This window comes from Barbus barbus (genome assembly GCF_936440315.1).
Source record: "Barbus barbus genome assembly, chromosome: 32".
Lineage (NCBI taxonomy): Eukaryota > Metazoa > Chordata > Actinopteri > Cypriniformes > Cyprinidae > Barbus > Barbus barbus.
In genome coordinates this window covers 17,987,718-18,002,527 of record NC_136760.1, presented here as the reverse complement: position 1 = coordinate 18,002,527, position 14,810 = coordinate 17,987,718, and positions in this window count along the sequence as shown.

The window sequence follows — 14,810 nt, the reverse complement described above, 5'->3', positions numbered from 1 at the left end:
TCCCAAAAACTAGTTATGAAAGAGATTCTGGGGTTTTTCTAAGGTATTTGAGCATCTTTCTGTTTGTTTGATTTTTCTTTGATTTCTTCAGTTGTTTGGTCTTCAAGTCAAAGTTTTTATTGCTTTTAATCTTTCCGTGACAGGCATTGTGTTGTGAACTATGGGTTCATTATCCTTTCTGTTTCTGCACTTTTAAGCAACAACATGTTTCATGTTTTCTGCATAAATATTACCAGTGACAAATAATAAGAAATGTTTATTGAGCACCAAATCAGCATCTTAGAATGAATTCTTAAGCAATATGGGACACTGTGAACTGGAGTAATGGCTGCTGAAAATTCAGTTTTGCCATCACAGGAAGAAATTACGTTTGCAAATATTTTAAAACATAAAACTGTTATTATAAATTTTAATAATATTTCACAATATTTGTTTTTACTGTGTTTTTGAGCAAATAAATGCAGCCTTGGTGAGCATAAGCATATTATATATTGTTGAGATGTTATGATATATCTTTTCTACGCTATTTCTAATTTATATATATTGTTGTTGTTTTTTGTTGTTGTTGCCTAATATACATTGCACACAATACTTTTTGCTTATAGGAGTTAGTTACTGCATTATTCAGTACTCTAGGCAGGTGTATTTTATGTTTATCTCATAAGATATGTAAAACATATTTAATAATATTAAATACATTTTGACAACAAGTGAAGTGAAGTGACATACTGCGAAGTATGGTGACCCATACTCGGAATTCGTGCTCTGCATTTAACCCATCCATCGTGCACACACACAGCAGTGAACACACACACACCGTGAACACACACCCAGAGCAGTGGGCAGCCATTTATGCTGCGGCGCCCGGGGAGCAGTTGAGGGTTCGGTGCCTTGCTCAAGGGCACCTCAGTCGTGGTATTGAGGGTGGAGAGAGCGTTGGACATTCACTCCCCCCACCTACAATCCCTGCCGGCCCGAGACTCGAACCCGCAACCTTTGGATTACGAGTCCGTCTCTCTAACCATTAGGCCACGACTTCCCCATATATATATATATATATATATATATATATATATATATATATATATATATATATATATATATATATATATATATATATATATATATATATATATATATATATATATATATATATATATATATATATATATATATATATATATATATATATATATATATATATATATATATATAAAAAAAACATATATTGCTGCTCAGATAAACGAGTGTCTCCAAAATTGACAACGCAATGATATGTTGTAAAGGAAGATGCCATAAGTAGTTGTGGCTTGTTTTGTTTTTTAATAGCTAAAAGACAAAAGCACCAAAAACCAAATCATCATGTTGTAAAACTTTATTTAAAACTCCTTGCACTTTTAATAACATCCGTCCTGTATCAAGTTCAGATACAGGCGTCTTTTCTTGTGTTGTAGTAATTAGAGGTCCAACAAACATGCCAGACCAAATAAGAATGAATACAATAGAGGTCTTGTTGAACACAGAAATAGCTTAGTTTTTCCTTCAAAAACTGTATTAGTTGAATCAAACAAACAGAAAGATTCTGTAGAAGTGTTGTCATCTCTCTCTCTCTTCCTTTTATCATCCGTGCCATGAAACAGTCCCCGTCAGTGCTCAGTAGAGTACTGTTTTCCACATCATGAGTTCAGTATGTAACTGGCCCTGAACACAGGCTGTTCTTCAGAGACCTCTTATGTAATTTGAAGGCTGCACTTGTTTTCATTCTCTGAGAGGACTTTGTTTTTTATGAGCAAATTGTATCTTTGAATCCAAATTGATGACTGTTCTGTCACATGAGGATTCAGTGCTTGTAAGCACAGGGTTGAAATAAGGCTACAATTATCTTATGCGAGTTAAAAACTTGTAAACTGTAATTATACATTGTTTGGTACCAAATAGTAGGTTTCAGAAAATAACTCGCTGCAGTTTTAGAGAAGAGAGAGTCTAGATTTTGTTGCTTTAAATAAAAAGGTTCAAAAGAGCTACAGCTTTTTAGACTGCAAAACCCTTTTGAAAGAAGAACACAGGATGTCACACCTCAGAACGAGGCTAGACTGGTGTAATAGGCCTGTCGGAAAGAGGTTAGGCTTTATTAGGTTAACCAAAGGGGCATATTACCTTATCTAACGTCTCCAAGTGGCTTAGTCTGTCTCAATGGAAGGATTGTTGGCTGGACACAACAACAAATAAATAAAACTAACTCAGACCCCTTGAACTTATTACTCTGAGTCTGGATTTAAGTTCATTCATGGGAGTTCAGCACAAGTTCAGTTCTAAAGCCTTTGCAAATGTAGTGTGTTAAGTTGCCAAAGCCAAGTCCTGTGAAAATGCTACCCAAAATGGACCTAGAGTAATGTGGTGTTTCTCATCATTTAATTCCTTTTTAAACAGTGGTCAGTATGATGGGCCTGTCCAAAACCACAGCTTGGCATACGTACTGTACACGTGACAGTCCGTCTGAGCAGACGTTCATGACACTTGGGGGAAAAAACCTTTTGTGTTCCACAGAAGAAAGAAATTCAAAATTGTGTGTGTGTGTGTGTTTATTTTTATTTTTAGGTTCATATGATCAGACCTGAATAACAAACTTTTTTGTAAAATAGACATGAAGTGGGATATTTTGGTCATAGTTTCTGCCTCTATACATAATTTTTTACATTTACCTTATCTATAATTCATGTAACATAATTGAAAATATGATATAACACTTGAAATCCATAGTTTGAGTTATTTCCTATCTATATCATTCCATAAAAACCATCTGTGAATTTTTTACAAGTAATATCTGATGAATATGTGATTCAGTCAAGAATCTAATTTACAATATACTGAGTTTTACATTAGATATATAGAAGAAAGATCATTATGCATTACTCATGACCCTGAATCAGGGTTATTATAGTTAACTAAAACTAAAATCATTAAAAAATTGTCACTTGAACTAAAATCAACATTAACTGAAATAAAATTTAAAAACTTAAACTTAGCATTTTTTTATTTTAGTTTTTATTTTCAACATTTCTCATTTTCATTTATTCAAACTTGAAAAAACTTAAAATTGATAAAAATCTATATAGATATACTAAAACAAAAACTAAAATGACAAAAACACACAAGATTACTAAAAATTAATTACATGGAAAACACCAAAAAAAAAAGCAAATTCATAATATTAAAAAAACCTACAATAGTATCTCAATGGTAGTGAAGTAACACTGTTCTGAATGTTGAAGGCCATGTGAATTCCAAAGCAAGCATTGCTTATTCCCTCTATCCACTGCATAGGCCTCTCGTCTGTGCTCCTCCCTGCTTGTGCGCATATGTGTATGCGTGGCCCAGTGCATTCACTAACCTTGAGTGTGCCAGGCCTTAGCGTGCCTGGAAGCTCAGATCTATCTTTAGCTATTGCTGGATTGTTTTCCTAGTGGCTTCCTCCTCCTCCTCTTCTTCTACTATCCCTTCTCCTCACTGTTTGCTCCTTCCACTGCACACTGCAACTGTTACTGGGCAGATTAGATGAAACCTAGTTCTGAGAAGCACATGCCACATGTTTTTGTGTGAGAATAAATGACTGTGCACTCAGCTGGCCTTGATCTCAGGCAGAAGGGAGCTGTCAGCTGGAGGCAGTGCACCGACGCCTCTCCACAGCCACAGCCCCCGCACATGCAAGCTATTGTGGAAACACGAGCTCCACTTGAGTGAGATGCTTATGTGTGTTGTGTGTGTGTGTATCTGTATGTGTTGAAAAGGTGAGAGAGTTTATGTGTGTGTGCCTCTGATCTTTAACTGTTAGGGAGAAGCTTAACAAACAGGGGACGTTCTGCTTTAAGTTCAGTGTGCTGTTCTGTCTGTCTGTCTGTCTGTCTGTCTCTCTCTGTCTGTCTGTCTGTCTGTCTTTCTAATCTTGTGAGTTGAACTACTTCCTTATGCCAAAGATTAAAATCTAGACATAGATGAAATCTAGACATACTACATCCATCATGTTAATTTACAGCAATAGTTGCAAACTAATTGGTTGAATGAATGATTCAATGATTAATGAAGACACTTTAAAGAGTCCCAGAATTATACTAACAACTAATACACAGACTGACAATCAGTCAGGAATGCAAAAAAAAAAAAAGACAAACGGAGTGACACAAACTGTTTACTGTATATCAGCTCTGTTGAAACAGAGATGGAAATAAATAGATGGAAAGGGATAATATAATGCATGCTGTTTATAACTGTTAAAATGTTGGTAACAACATTCATTGTGTGAGATTGTTATAGTGAAAACTGACATTTATGTTTGTAACAAACCCCCACCCACCCACACACATACACAGTACAACACCTCCTCCTCCTGTAGGCCGACTGACCGCCCTCACATTACTTGTGGATCCAACACCAGTCCAGAAGAACATTATGTACGTGTGGATTTCTCAATACTTTAGAAGATTGTCTTATTGCATCTCAATTTGTGTTTTTACTTGAAGGGGGCAATGGAGGGATTTTATCTATTAGGAGATTACCATTATCTATTTAGGGTGTATCTCCTCCCTCTAGCATGTGATCGCTTAACCTTTTCAATGGAGGATCAAGTGAGGACATGAAAAGTTTGCTGCTAAAATAGGCCCTGGCATGGTTTCTAACAGCGGTTAGCTTTACTCTGTACTCCACAGTGGGATCCAGAGGACAGATCAGGGTCAGACTTCAGCTATTCAGACAGGTGGACAGTAGAGGTTACCCATCCACAGCAATGTCACACCTGAGTATATCTGTGTGTTACGAGAGAGGTTTAAATGTATGCACTGATTTACATTTACATGCAAATGAGCTCATGTTAATGTATAGATCAGTTCTAACCCCTTAAGTGCACTTTCATCCAGTCAGTATGTGCAAAACAGTGCACAAAATCTCTTTATTTAGGGCTACTGTTTTAAAGAAAAACACCATCCCTGACTCTTTAAATAATTCAGCATAAGAATAATCTTGCTGATCAGTGAGGAGAGAGAAGTGAAGCTTTTTAGAGTTTGTGCAAGTACTGGTGAGTGTGTTTGTGGATGCGCGCACGTATATGTGTGTGTGTGTGTGTGTGTGTGTGTTAACCAACCCCCTACACCACCCTTTTTTTTTCTCTGCAATGCAGTAAAGTGTATGAACCTGCCTGGGGAGCAGAGCTGCAAGCTTCGGTGCTGCTGTTTTGTATCTAGGGATGTAACGGTATGAAAATTTCTAATCACGATTATAGTGACCAAAATTATCACGGTTATCAGTATTATCACGGTATTGTTAAAATGTGCTGGAGATGTTCAAAAAGTACCGAAACATAAATCACTTCACCAAGTTTCATACTTAAAAATCAACAAACAGCAAATAAAATGACTTTTTGTTTGCATAATCACTAAAACAATAACATTACCAGTGAGGTCTGGATTTTAAATGACAATTTGACTGACACCAGTTTAATAGCATGTTCAAATAAATAATGTAAATGTTCAAATAAAGCTTTGAAAAAGTTTAACATAAAGGTAGACCACACATTTCAGCCTTTAAAGAAAAGGGTTAAATTAAAATGATAATTAATAAATGATTATATGTATTTTATCTGCTCCATAAATAATCCTATATAGCATATCTGAATTGTTTAAATGTACATAAGTTTGTTTTTCATCAACCGGTTAAAATTTACAGCAGGTCATGCAAATTTGGTCAATTTTTTGGCCAGACAGAAACTGCACACAGACTGAATGTAAATAAGTGTCTGTAAATCCACTCTCTGACAGCAGGTGGCGCCTTATACGGAAAAGCTGAATTACAGCTAATTCCTGTGAACTCCGCGAACACTTCCTTTAGGTATTACATGGAGCGAAGATGAGAACAAAATGCCATCAAATCGTTTCTGAAGACAGTCAGATCCTTCAGAGGTACATTCATATGATTAATTCATTGATATATTAATTTGTATAATTCCCTAAGCACTCTTTTAAAACCTCCCAGCTTTTCCGCCCTATTTTCACTCAGAACGAAACTACTGTGCTGCTGTGCGCACGTGAGACTGTTACTGAAAACTCTGCTTTATGCCGGACAGTATTTATTTATCGCGAGTTGTTTAAATCACGGTAATCGAATACGGTTTTAATGATAATTAAAATATGAAACGGTAATACTAACCGCGGGGAATTTTATCATGATTTATCGTCAAACCGGTAATCGTTACATCCCTATTTGTATCACATCCATTTTCTCTCTATTCTCCTCTCTTGTGCCATACATCTATGCTTTTTACATCCATAACTCTTCACAGTCCCCATCGTCCTTTACAGTCACCTTTCTGACAGCTTTGTTCCCCTCGACTGCTGCCTTGAAATTGCGAGCTGTCAGGCTTCCCTCACCCAGTCAGCATCACAGTGACTTTGTGTTTGACTGTCCATCTATGCAGCCCATCGCACCTAGATTAACTACATTGAAATGGATGGCTTGTCCTGATTGTACTTTGATAGTCTGAGCTATTTTTTTTCTGTGATCACAGAGTCTTTTCAGGTTCTGTGCTGCACCAATTAGCTCAGGTGCTGCATACATTAATGCTGACCCACATATCGCAAAGTGGGAATTGCGGGACGCGGGAGACAGGGAGTGCAGCGCTCAACACATTCCTTAAACAGTGTGTTGTAATGTTGCATATTACTGTCACGTTGTAATTGCACAATACTTAGGATTAATATTATGGCCACAATGAATGGAAATGCTTTTATGTACTATATTTAGTATACTTAGTATTGTTAACTAAAGATAATCGAATCTATTTCTGCTTAACTTTATTTTCAGTTATATTATTTGTACATTTAGCTTCACTCACTGGAAAACAAAAGTTCCAAATGAGAAATTTTTGCAGTAATACTATGGAAAAAATATTTTGGGTTCCCAAATAATCTTTCAGTGAACAATTCATAATTTTTTTGTATGAAGAACATTTTATTAAAGAGCCTTTTATAGAATGGAAAGGTTCCTTTCTCTGTATTATTTTGCAATCATACATATTTTATACACAATGAATAATTCATAATAAAACTACAAGCAATTATTGTTTCTAACTTAATAATTGGTTCTGTTTTATTGTGAATATAGTATAAAAATATGCTAAAATGCAGTTTATTTTAGATTGCCACTGGGCAAAACTTAAACTCCTCATTTGCAGTACTAGTGAGTTTTCATGGGGGTTTGGTGGGTTTAATGAGACGGAAATGGAATGAGTGCAAACATTAGACCAGAATCAAAGCTTTTGCTGTTTGTTTTAGCAATTACCCACTTGAAAATACTGCAAAACCATTAGCTTATCTCATTATTTGCATCATTTACTGGCTGCGTCCCAGTTCTCCTCTTAGCCATAGTGTTATGGTAGATTAATTGTAGCTCTTGACTTGTGTTTTTAGATGATTGAGAATTGTTTAGAATGTCTAGAGAATTTCTTAGCCTCCATCTCTTAAATAAGACCACATAATGGTCAAATACAAGCAGTTATTCTTCTATTTTTAGTGATCAAAATCACAGTGATTGTTAAATTTGATGAAGGGACCATATTTTCTGTATTATGTATTTTACAGTCTCATTTGTGTGCTTCAAAGTTAGTATGCGTCTCTGCGTCTTCATTGCCTGTGGTTAAACGTTAAACATTCGGATCCTTTCCAAACAAGCCCAAGTGATGTTTATGCAAATGCTGGTTACTTACTTGAGTTAAGTGCTAGTTCCAAGAAGATGAGTGAGTTTGTCCCCAAACATGGTATTAAGCAGTAACAGCAAAGAGTCTGCTGATCTTCAGTGGTAACGTATGAGGCAATGGAAAAGCAATGCTGTCATCTCTGGCTGACTGCTCTTTATAAATCTCCCACAAATTTTTGAGGCCATTTAGCTGTCTGTTATAATTCATGGATCATATGTGAACATATTCATGGGGAATTTAAAGTTATCTCACAGCAACGGATTCATACATTTTTGAAACCCATAAGCACTGAGTGGAATAGAACGATGTCCGTTTACCTTTCTGAACACGAACTGATGACCGCTCTAGAAGAATGGGTTCAGAAAATAATCAACCGAGCAGGCACAAGCCAGAAAATAATTGTCTGGGAAGCTTGCGATGGACTGGGCAGCAACAGGGATAAACAAAAGCCTCTTTATCAAGGTGTTAATTTAGGGGCCGTGGAGTAAATACCCAATCTGCTTTGCATGGGTTCCTCTTAACAATCATGAGAGGAACCGTGCTTGGCTTCCAGCCCTGGGCTCAAAGATGACCCACACACAGCGCATGATTAACAGCTACCTGAACTCTCACCTGCAGAGCCTGCCAGCTGCCAGTATGAAAACTGTTTTCACTGCCACGCACTAGGGGAGAATGGCTTCTTAAATAGGGTAGTTGTTTTCAAAAATAAAGGGTGTGAGTGCCGTGAAAAGTCCAGTTCTAGAAAAAAGGCCTAAATCTTTTAATGAAAGAACAGCGTTGTGGACCTCATATGTGTGTTTGCACAGAAGTCATGGGAGGAAATTTACTAAGAATGTTTTGCATTGTCATTTATTTACACATCCTGTCTGTGTTGTTTAAGCACCTGATTCAATAGGAAGTATTCAAATTAGGTCAAACCCAAAAATGATAAACATTTTAATTATTTAACACTTTGAACAATTGTGTGTTTGCACTGCAAGAATGACAACAAAGAAATTCAATTAAATTTAGATGTGCACAGAACATTTATTATTTAGCTTTAGACACATTTACTGCCTGGTTTAAATAGGTTTATAGCCGATTAAAGAAAAAAAAACTTTTCAGTGAATAAAATGAATTATATAATATTAAAGCAGTAACATTAATAATAATAAAATTTAGGAATGAATAAATGTTGCAAGTGCCACAATTGTTGTGTTCAAAAAAAAAATTAATAATATTATATTAAAGCAATAACGTTAATAATAAAATAATTTGAATGTAAAATGTTATTCATATTAAGAATTAATAAATTAATGAATAAAACACTTTTTGCATGTGCCACAACTATTCAAGTAAAAAAAAATCAATAACATTAATAATAATAAAAACAATATTAATGTAAAATATTGTTTAAATTAATTATTGAACAACTGTTCAGTGAATTTGTTTTGCTTTTTTGGAGTCTGGGAGCTTTTCATATGATCATACTGATGGGATTTCTAATTCTAAATCAGAGATGAGAGTCCTTCTGAGTGAAGAGGACCTCTTTTGTTACCAAGTGAATCGGTTTACTCCATGAGCTCCCACACTCACGTGGGCTTCACTTCACACGTGTGTTCCTTTCTCTCACACCATGACCCCACTCACTATTCTCCATGGCTGGTTGAGCAATAATGGCTCTAGCATACTGTAATGTTGGCTGCTTACTAAACGAGTTAGACAATGGGATGCTGGAGCAATAGGGGTGTCCTGCTGTACAACAAAGGCATCAGCACCAGTGTGCATTCTGCCAAAGGCAGCGCAGGGGAGTGTGAGATCACCCATCCACACTAAAAACTGCTTTACTATCAGAAAACAAATGGTGGGTGGTGAAAGAAGAGCCCTGAGTGTGGGTAGGCAGGCTACTGATGGAGTGATATGATAAAAGATTTTGATCTGTTTCATAAGTAATAGTGTGGTACAAAAAAAACATGAATTTTGCTGCATCTGCAACTGCAATGCAAAATATGCCAGCACAAAGTGTTTTGTCAATCATTTGTGCAATCAAATGTAAAAGCCTGTACAGTAGTAGAACTCAAAAAGTGAAAACTGAAGTAAAACACAAATCGCAAATCACTAGTTTCTAGCTTCTAAACATTTTAGAAACACTATTTTTCAGAGCCCTGCACATGACATGGGAAAAAATAGATAAATAAATCATCACCACAAAGTAAGAATGTGTTTCTGTGGTTTATTAATTTGTTCCCTAATTGCAAGTATATCATGGCCATGCTTTACTAATTAATTTCCACAATTTATCCATTAATTCCCTCATTTTAGTTAAGCCATGACCATGTATTAATTAAGTTGTGGGAGCAAATTCTTAATTTGTGTCCACAATATATTAGATTTTTTCACCATAATGTCATGTCTAGGGCTCTTTATTACATATTTGACATGACTGCTAAAATATAATAAGGGAAAATGATTATCAGGTCAGTGTATGGTAATCTCTATCCTCAGACAAGGATTTATATATTTTACTGGGCCACAGCAGTATTTCAGTGGGGCTTGTGTCCCAGTAAAAAGGGTCTAGAAACATCCTGGGTCACGCTGTGTATTTTTGGATTCCCTAAAAGAACTAGTTCATAAGACTCACTTGTTTGGGAATCTGACTATTCTTATCTCGCTGTGTGACAAGCTTGTTCATAAGAGTAATTTTTCACAAATTTGGTTCTATGTTCTGAATTGGACAAGAATCAAACTAGTCGTATGTTTTTGATTCAGTAAAAGATTCAGCTAATTCATTTGGGACTACACTGGTTACACTATATGTTTTTCATAATAATGGCCTTTGTTTTGGAATCAAACTAAACTGCCCATAATTTATCTTTTGGATTCATTAAAGAACCCGGATGATAAGAGACATTCATTTGGTAATCAAAATACACTGATGACTATATGTTTGGTCTGTAGTAGTTGTGTTGTAATGCCGCTGAATAGTGCTAGAAACTCACTTTTAGTAGTGTTTTGTCAAGAATGCAGGTCTCAGCCCCAACAGAACTGGTACTAAATGTAGGTTTTCTGTCATAACATTGATGGGGAATATTCCTTTTTTCATCATCCTATCCTATTTTCAAAATACATCGAGTTGATGTGTGCTACATTTATTAGTGCTGTGGGATGTTTAAAGCAACACTAGACGATAATGAAGCTACCTGAAGCTTCAGACACGCTGAGTCAGAGAATTTTGCTTTATGTGCTGTTGTCGTCAAAATTGAGTCTCGTACATTAACTTAATGAAAGTAGAAGAACTTATTGACCCTGTCTTGCAGAAGAGGCATAGGTTGTACAATTTGCTACAAATCATGTATGCTTATAAAACCTGCTCTGCATCTGATCTCACGCTCAAATACCTGCACATGTTTGTTCTTACTTTTAAATTCATTTCTAAATCCTAATTGTTCAAGATTCTAAAACTTCCTGTTAATTTCAGTGTTTACATTCCAGGATTGTCAATGTACCAAAACAGAGGTAGATCAATTCTCAATCACTCTCAACAGCCACAACACTGCAAAACATAAATCAGCTGTTGAGTTTAGCAGTGGATCGGATATTGCTGCATTAATCCTCAAGAGCTGTCTGGCCAGATGGGATACTGGGGTAATCCTGGTATAGCATCACTAGACCTCAGAGAAAATACTGTTGATAAACACATAAAAACCTTTTTTTCCTGCCTGAACTTCAGTGAAGGCTGCTTAAAGATCCCAGTGCACCACACCAGCATTACCAAACGTGCTTTTCCAATATTTAGGATTAACATGCCTAGGATTTTACAGTAAAGCAGACACAAAGAGTATCAACACAATGCATTCTTAAAATGGGTAAATCATCTATGTAGAATGATTAAATTCACATTTCATTTCATTTTTTGTTGATCACGGGAGCTAATAATATTGAGGTTTGTATTACAACATTAATGAGGTGTGTTTTGAATGTACAGAGGCCCACTGTTGAATTATGAGAAACCTTTGGCTCAAGCATTTTGGTATTTATGTAAGGCAATAGTTCTAGTGGGGCCTCCTGCCTAATGAATCACACTTACAAAACCATGCTGCATATAAGAACAGAAATATAATTTTCTAGATATTTGGGAACATCACCCATGACATTTTACCCCCGAAAAAGGTGTTTATAAGATTTTACCTTAACAAAGACCCAGTTTTAGTTGTGAAGAGATAGAGACAAGCCACTAAAGTTCCAGTCCATTACATATCACTGTTTCAGAGTGTTTTCTTCAGCCTCCAAAGAGTGAAACTATGTGCTCCCCAGCAAACCTTTTGAGCTGGGGTATAGATTTATGACCCACGCTCTCTTGCCCTGGGACTGTGTTCGGTTCTCGGCAATCCCACTCCCCAGGACACTTTCTCATCTCAGTCCCAGTGGCAGCTTTATGAGCCTGTGGAAAATAGTGCTGGCTAGAGAGGTCCCCGCCTCCTGACAACAACGGTTAAACGATAAACACATTCGTATCCCCCAGTGTGAGAGGCGGTCTTACATTCATACCGCATTGAATCTCTTCCAGACCCGTGAGGTGTCTTCAAGACAATATTACATTTAGCGCAATAAAGAGTTTTTGAGATCTTAAGAGACACAGTAGCCATTAATACTCTATATCCCTTTCTGCCCCCTCTGTCACCCCCACATGAAATACATACCCAGTCACAAAGGCAATTAAAAGTACCTGCGCAGCTCTCTGAGGTCACCCATGGTTACACGCTCACAGTTGCTGAGGTGACAAATAAGAACGTCTGGGCCATTTGATTTGCCAGCTATTCCACAGAAAGAGCTCCCCGAGCACCTATGTGCACTTTTTTTGTGATGTGTGAAATTACAACCAGAATGAGGCCAAAATTGCATCCCAGAATGGCAGCTTTTGATGTTATTGTCCTCTGATCTAGACCAGATTTATTAAAAATAGAGTGCTTTCACAGGTGCACATATTAATGATGCAAACTGTAACTATTGGTGTTGTTTTGTATGTAAATCAAATTTAGAGAGCTATTTCCATTCTAGATTGGAATAAATGGTTGTACAGTGACTGGAAATACTGTGGGGAACGACTCTGTGATGGATGACATATTTGTAGCATACACCTGCCATCTTGTGATTCCCCTTCTTAATCCTTTCATAATCCCAGAGGCTCCCCTGCCTTACTTGGGTCTGCGTCAACACGCCAACGGTTCATTTCACCAACATCCAGATCCTTAGGGCGTTAGACACAAAAGTCACAGAATATGTTTATATAATGTTTTTTCATATTGACAATCTGTTGGACAGATTTGAAAAAAGGGGTTGATTTCAAAGGATCATTCCTTGACATGCTTTATTTCAGAAGCTGTCTAAGCCTCTGTATTTATAGTGCTCCATGTGTAGCGTTAGAGGGGCCAAAACCCCCTAGTTATTTAGTTATTAATAACTGTGGTTTAAAATATTTACTTACAGTACTCTACACCACAGATAGACACTACCATTCAAAGGTTTGGGGGTGGGTAAGATATTTAGCTCACCAAGGCAGTTTAAAAATAAGTAAAATTGTAGAATATTATTAGAATTTAAAATAACTTTTTAATTTTGATATATTTTAAAATGTATTCTTGTGATGGCAAATCTACATTTTCAGCTGCCATAACTCTTTCAGAAATCATAGTAAGCTGATTTGGTGCTCAAGAAACATTTCTTATTATTATCAATGTTGAAAACAGTTGTGCTGCTTAATGTTTTTGTGGAAACCGTGATATTTTTCAGTATTATTTGGCGAATAGAAGGTTCAAAAAACAGATTTTTTTTGTAACAAATTTTTGAGAAATTTTTTGCTAAATCACTGCTAAATAAAAAGTGTTATCTTTTTTAAATAATAGATTAGGAGATATTTCCAATACATTTAAAAATAAAAACATCTACAAGTTGTTGTTTGCTTTTTTTATTACAGGTAAATTTAGGGAAAAAAAAAATTTTTTTTTTTTTTTTTTTTTTTTATGATTTTATTACACATAAGCCACAGCTTAATAACCCTAACAGTGACTCAAGCAGCAGAAGAACATCAGATTGTAATTGGCATCACTGTAAATAAACATCTTTGGGTTTGTTTGTTTGTTTTTCTTGATATGCCTTCTTAGCATTCTCATGTTTTTTTTTCTTCCTAATAATGGGCACTAAGAAGCTTTGGTAATTTTGGTAATTTGAACACTGCTTACAAAGCCTTTGAGTTATCGGCTGCACTGATAAAATTCCATCATGAAGGTCTGGAGCGTATTTACTCAAAAGATAAATGTTGAGCATAAAGTTGAAGGCTTAATAGTTTGGGTGAGGCTGGAAGCGCGAGCATGGAAATACTCCACAGGGCTTGTTTAGTGGTGTACTAGAAGTGCATTATCAATGACTGCTCATCTCACCCAATGTGACATCATGCATGGCTGACTGGAGGGGACATGAACATTTTAGAATGCTTTGGAACAGCTCTTTGTTACATAAGACTTTTTCAGAGCCTTGATGTTTTTTAAGGACATCTTAGCCTAAAAATGCTGTGTTTTTTACAAGCCTCAAATCCACTTCATTGTAGTAAAATATGTAGGCAAACATTTACATAACTAAATCTTGCTTCTCAGAGAGGATTACTGTTTGTCTCCAGCTTAAGGGGGCAGTGCCACTTCTTAATTAACCAGCTCAGCAGGGTGACTTGCCTCATTCTTAAGATAACATTGAGAGAACCAGTTAGGCGAAATGCCACTGAAACCAGGTCTGTCACGACATTTGGCTTCGTCTTCAGAGCTCCACCCATGTGATGATACTCGGGGTGTATTGAAACCAGAGATCGTGGATCAGAAACCTTGACAAGCATCTGCTTTCTGAGGTGGAGGCAGGGTGTAGACCTGAGATCAATAAAATCTTTAACATTTAACTTGGTGGTGTCACTTTCAGCACAACAGATGCATATTAGATATTGATGGATGAATTTCAGTCTGTTTTAGTCCATTGTTTGGAAAAGTAGGCACTGCCACTGAAATGTAACACACATATAATGTTTAGAAAAACACACAATTTATAT